Source organism: Molossus molossus, unplaced genomic scaffold, assembly GCF_014108415.1.
Source record: "Molossus molossus isolate mMolMol1 unplaced genomic scaffold, mMolMol1.p scaffold_m16_p_5, whole genome shotgun sequence".
NCBI classification, from domain to species: domain Eukaryota; kingdom Metazoa; phylum Chordata; class Mammalia; order Chiroptera; family Molossidae; genus Molossus; species Molossus molossus.
The window spans coordinates 90,516,521-90,522,959 of record NW_023425388.1 but is presented as its reverse complement, the minus strand read 5'-3'; the positions used below and the strand labels follow the sequence as shown (position 1 = coordinate 90,522,959).

The 6,439-nt window shown below is 37.1% G+C and overlaps 1 pseudogene; it reads right to left on the bottom strand.

Annotated features, from left to right (window-relative positions):
- Positions 1 to 4,325: 4,325 nt before the first annotated feature.
- On the bottom strand, positions 4,326 to 4,991 carry LOC118617006 (annotated as a pseudogene).
- Positions 4,992 to 6,439: the final 1,448 nt, after the last annotated feature.

Here is a 6,439-nt window from a genome sequence, read left to right as displayed (position 1 = left end):
CAACATCATACTCAATGGACAAACACTAAAAGCATTTTCCATAAGAACAGGAACAAGACAAGTATGCCCACTTTTGCCACTCTTATTTAACATAGTACTGGAAGTCTTAGCCACAGCAATCAGACATGAAGAAAAAATAAAAGTGATCCAAACTGGAAAGAAGGAAGTGAAACTGTCATTATTTGCAGATGACATGATATTATACATAGAAAACCCCAAGGACTCCATCAAAAATCTACTAGACTTAATAAATGAATTTGGGAAAGTAGCAGGAAACAAAATTAAGGTCAAGAATTCGACAGCATTCTTGTACACCAATAATGAACGCACAGAAAGAGAAACTAAGAAAGCAATTCGATTTATCATTACTACAAAAAAAAAAAAAAAAAATGAAGATACCTAGGAATAAACTTAATAAAAGAAGTAAACCACAGACATTTTTGCAGAAAACTACAGAACACTGAAAAAAGAAATAGAGGAAGATATTGAAAACTGGAAGCACATACCTTGTTCGTGGATTGGAAGAATTAACATCATTAAAATGTCCATATTATCCAAAGCAATCTATAAATTCAATGCAATGTCCATCAAAATGCCAATGACATATTTCACAGAACTAGAAGTACTTCAAAAGTTCATATGGAACTGAAAAAGACACCGAATAGCCACAGCAATCTTGAAAAAGAAGGGCAAAGTAGGTGGGATCACAATACTAGAATCAGGTTATACTACAAAGCGACTGTAATCAAAATAGTCTGGTACTGGCACAAGAACAGGCACATAGATCAAAGGAATAGAACAGAGAACCCAGATATTGGACCAAAATATTGTGCTCAATTAATATTTGACAAAGATTGGCAAGAGCATACAATGGAATAAAAACAGCCTCTTTAACAAATGACGTTGGGAAAATTGGACAGCTACATGTAAAGAAATGAAACAAGACCATCATCTTACAACATACACAAGAAGAAACTCAACATGAATAAAAGACTCAAATGTGACCCATGAATCCATAAAAATCCTAGAAGAAACTGTAGGCAACAAAATCTCAGACATCATACACAGCAGAATTTTCACTGATACATCACCTAAGGCCACAGAAACAAAGAAAATAATGAACACATTGGACTACATCAAACTGAAAAGCTTCTGCACAGCAAAAGATACAATCATCAAAATGGAAAGGCAACCCACTGTATGGGAGAGCATCTTTGCCAATGATACATCAGATAAGGAGTTAATTTCCAAAATATATAGAGTACTCATACAACTCAACAAAAGGAAGACAAAGAACCCAATTAAAAAATGGGCAGAGGAGCTGAATAGACACCTCTCTAAACAGGACATACAAATGGCCTAGAGACATATGAACAAATGCTCAACATCACTAATTATCAGAGAGATGTAAATTAAAACAACAAAGGCTATCACTTCACACCTGCTAGAATGGCCACCATCAACAAAACATCAAACAGTGTTGGTGATGGTGTGGAGAAAAGGGGACTCTAGTACACTGCTGGTGGGAATGCAGACTGGTGCAGCCACTTTGGAAAAGAATATGGTGGTACCTCAAAAAATTAAAAATGGAACTTCCATTTGACCTAGTGATTCCACTTCTAGGAATATACCCTAAGAAGCCTGAAACACCAATCAGAAAGAAAATATGTACCCCCATATTCATAGTAGCACTATTTACAATAACTAAGATCTGGAAACAGCCCAAGTGTCCATCAGTAGACAAATGGATAAAAAAGCAGTGGTACATATATACAATGGAGTACTATGCAGCTGTAAGAAAGAAAGATCTCTTATCCTTTGAGACGACATGGAGGGACCTGGAAAGTATTTTCCTAAGCGAAACAAGCCAAGCAGAAAAAGGCAAATACCACACGATCTCACTTATTTGTGGAATATGATGAACATAACAGTCTGAGAAATAGGTTAGACCCAGAGATGTGGAAGTAGGGTACAGGCTGTCAACCTTCAGAAGAGGCGATGGGGGGGGGGGGGAGGGAAGAGATAAACCACAAAACTTACATGTGTGTACGCATAACCATTGGACATGGACAACAAAGCCGGGGACGGTGTGGGGGGGATGGGGAGGAGGATGTCAATGGGGTAAAAAACAAGAAACATCTGTAATAAAAAAAAAATATATATATATATATATTAAAAAAAAACACCTAAAAACAAAGGAGAAAATGAATGAACGTGTGGGACTACATGAAAGTAAAAATCTTCTGCACCCCTAAAAAAACAACCATCAAAATGAATGGAAGGGGAACCCACTATATGGAAGAGCATAAGTGACAACAATATTTCAGAAAAGGGGTTAATTTCCAAAATATATAGAGTGCTCATACAACTTAACAAAAGGAAGACAACCCAAATAAAAAATGGTCAGAGGAGCTAAATAGACATCTCTTCAAACAGGACATACAAATGGCCAAGAGACATATGAAGAAATGCTCAACTTCACTAATCATCACAGAGATGCAAATTCAAACAACAATAAGGTATCACCTCACACCTGCCAGAATGGCCGCCATCAATAAATTATCAAACAAGTGCTGGCCAGGGTGTGGAGATAAGGGGACTCTAGTACATTGCTGGTGGGAATGCAGACTTGTGCAGCCACTATGGAAAACAGTATGCTGTTTCCTCAAAAAATTAAAAATTGAATTGCCATTTGTCCCAGTGATCCCAGCTCTAGCAATATATCCTCAGTGGCCTGAAACAGCAATTAGAAAGAATATATGTACCCCTATGTTCACAGTTGCACCATTTACAATTGCTAATATCTGGAAATAGCCCAAATGTCCATCAATAGATGAGTGGATAAAAAAGTTGTGGTACATATACACAATGAAATTCTATGCAGCTGTAAGAAAGAAAGATCTTTTATTCTTTGAGACAACATGGAGGGACCTGGAGAGTATTATGCTAGGCGAATAAGCCAATCAGAGAAATATAATGAACAAGGTAGGTTGATGCATGAAATAGACCCAGAGACATAGAAAAGAGTATAGTTCAGACTGACGAACCACAGAGTAGGGGGGCAGAGGGGATGAGTGAGATGAACCAAAAGAACTTATATGCATGTATGCATAACCAATGGACATAGACAACAATCCTAGGGGGTTGTGGGGGGCAGGATTGGGAAGAGGCAGTCTAAGGGAAAAAGGAGAAACATCTGTAACAAAAATAAATTAATAAAAATTGGAGAAAAAGAAAATGGTAAAATGGATAGTTGAGAACTACTAGGGTTTGTGTTACTCCTTGCCACAAAATTTTACTTTGAAGAAGTTACTTTTGCTAGACAAAGAAAATTGTAACATTGATTAGATTAAAAACTACTATGCATTAAAATGACCCATCCTCAAAGATTTAACAAGGGAAACTCTTAAATATTCTTTATTCCCCACATGGTTCTTATAGAGGCATGATTTTTATATTTAGTAGAGAAATGCAATTGTTTCTTTTTCATTTAGTGTTAAAAATAATTAGTTTTCCATGTTGTTATTGTATCTTCATAATTTTAGCGGCCTTATATTTGTAATAATAAACATTTTCATGCATATTTATAAACATTTTCATTGCATGTAGCTGTCACTTTTATATCATTATTTCCCTTCCTTTATCTCTCTTCCTAGCAAAAGTGAGATAATTGGGTTAAAATGTACAACATTTTGTATATTTGAAATGCACTATAAAATTATTTTTCAAAAGGAATCCATCAGTTCATTTCCTTTTCTAAGTTATGTAAGAGAACACTTGCTTGATTACCAAATTTCTTTATTTTATTGGATTAAAAAGTCACATTACTTATCTCAACATGTTCTTTTGGTAACTAGCAGAGTTGAACATTTTAATATAGATATCTTACTTTATTAACTTTAATTCAAATTGTTTATATCCTTTTTAAAATTTTAGTGTCATTTTTTAACTTGCACAAGCTTTTTATACAGTGTATATATATATATATGTATGTGTATTTAGTTTAAAATATTTGGACTGTATTACCAATAAGGTTGACTATACATACATATGAGCTAGAGTTATTGCCCCACATCACTCATATGCTGGAATGTTGTGGGAAATTGACAGAAAAATTACCCTGGAGCTTAAATGACTCTGGCATGCTGATATCTGGTCACTGACTTCTGCAGTAAAGGGCATAAAGCAGTAGAGGGTCACTGAGTGTCAATGCATGTTGTAATGACTGTTCTCAAAGTAGATTTTGTCGTTTGCTTGGTAGCACACTGCATTGTGAAGGTAGCACACCCTTAGACTGCATTTTGCGAAGTCCAATCTGAGGATTATTAGATGACTTTGCTTACTTTTGTAACCTTTCTTCTCACATGTAAATATTTTTTCGTAATCATGACAGCCACAATAGTGAGCAATATCATGGCAGAAATGGAGAATGTGGAAGACCTTCATGGATTTTGTTCCAGGCATATGTGAGTTTCATTGAATTGCCAAATGCCATGTGAAGGTTGTGCCATAGTACCATTCCCATCTGTTGGGCAAGAGTTCAGTGGTGAGCTGGTCCTGTTTGTTTCCTGTGGTGTGATAGGCTGAGTTTCTGTTGTCTGCATTGGAAAAGATAAAGTAGCTTCTCTCAGGACATTCAGTGTGTGTGCTGGTGTTGCAGGGCCAGAGACCCTAGGTGATGTTGAAACACTGGTGATGTTAGGTAGAGCTGACTTAATCTTTAATAATAATACATTGATTTTCAAATCATTAAACCAACCTGAGTTGGTTAAATTAACACATCAACACATTAACACATTAACTCAACACATCAACAATGCATGCCACTGTTAGACTGGGCCTCAATGACTCTATTTAGCTCATAATGCTTGTTCTTCTGAAAGGTGGCACAATATCCATTAGTCCCCAGGAGTTTATTACCATGAACATGCTCCTTGGGCCCAGCACAGGATTGTGACCTCAGTAGCTGTTGAGAAAGTGCAGGGTAGCATAGATATTGTGTTTTTTAAATATTTTATTTTACCTGTCTTAATTTTTTTTTTAAATAATATCTTTCGAGATATTTTTCAATTTTTTTGAGGATATTTATTTTTTTAAGGAGTATCATTAGAAAAGACAAAAAGTCACTTATAAAACTGGCTTTGGATGTTGGACCAATTTTGAGAATGGTAAATGAGTACAGGGGAGTAAAGCAGCCCCATTCAACCCCTCCCCCCCGCCACGAACACACACCCCAAACTCCAGCAGCAGTATCTGTAGAGAAGAATTTCAGAGTACAGTGATACCTCGGTTCTCGAACATAATTCGTTCCAGGAGGACGGTCGAGAACCGAATTGTTTGAGAACCGAAGCAATGAAACCAATAGGAAAGCGGACTCCACAAAGCGTGACTCTCTCTCTGCACCCACACTGATGACGCAAGCAAGGCGCGCTGGGCCGAATGAACGCCATTCGGCTCAACTCGGCTCATCTCGGAAGTTCGAGTTCCAAATATTTGTTCGGATTCCGAGACAAGTTTCTCGAATCTCCTGGTCGAATACCGATTTGGTCGAAAACCGAGGCGTTCGAGAACCGAGGTATCACTGTATTTCTGCTCACAGGGGCTGGAGGGAAGCTCAGATTCAAATTGAGCTGGGCCCCAAGGCTAAAACGACTAGATTCCATTCTTATCTGGGCCCCTTGGTTAAGGCGACTAAGCTTACTGGCAGTGGACCTTCCTCAGTATTTTCCAATAATAGGTTGATTACCCCTAGAAGTAAAGGAACTTTGTCTAAGGTTATGGTTGACCTATGTAATAGGATGCATCTTGCAGTTTTTGAGTATCAGAAACTGAAAATCATGAGCCCAGTGACTAATGCTTATTTTGGCTTCCATAATAACTGCTTTTGTGCCCACAATTGTACCAGTTCCCTGAGGGGCAGCCAAAAGGGAATGTGGCTTCTGTTTTTAAAAGCAGATGAGCAAGAACAATCAGGGATGTTGATTTGGGGAGACTATGTCCCCTGCAGCCCACTGGTGAATAAAGTGTTCCTTTACAATTGGGCTGTGTATCTGATTATCTTGCTGACACGTTACAACAAAATATCTGCCCTTTATTATGAGAATAGCTTCACATTACCCGATTACCTCTCATCAACCATTTTTTTGGACAGAGTGAGCTGTAAGAAATACCATTTTTTCCCATGATTTCCTTTGTACATATGTAGGCTCAGTAGAAGAAATGACATTATATTGCTTTTAAACTAGTTATCTTATTTTCTTATATTTTTTGCAGAAAAATTAAGTAGAAGGGAAAGTTGATTATTTTGGCTACTTCATCTCTAAATCTATCCCAGAAGAAAAATAACTAAAGACCTGATTTATTATGAAATTTTGCTAAATTCAGCTGCCAAATTCCATCCCTCTTTCTTCCCTCACATTCTCTGTCAAAATGAATTATT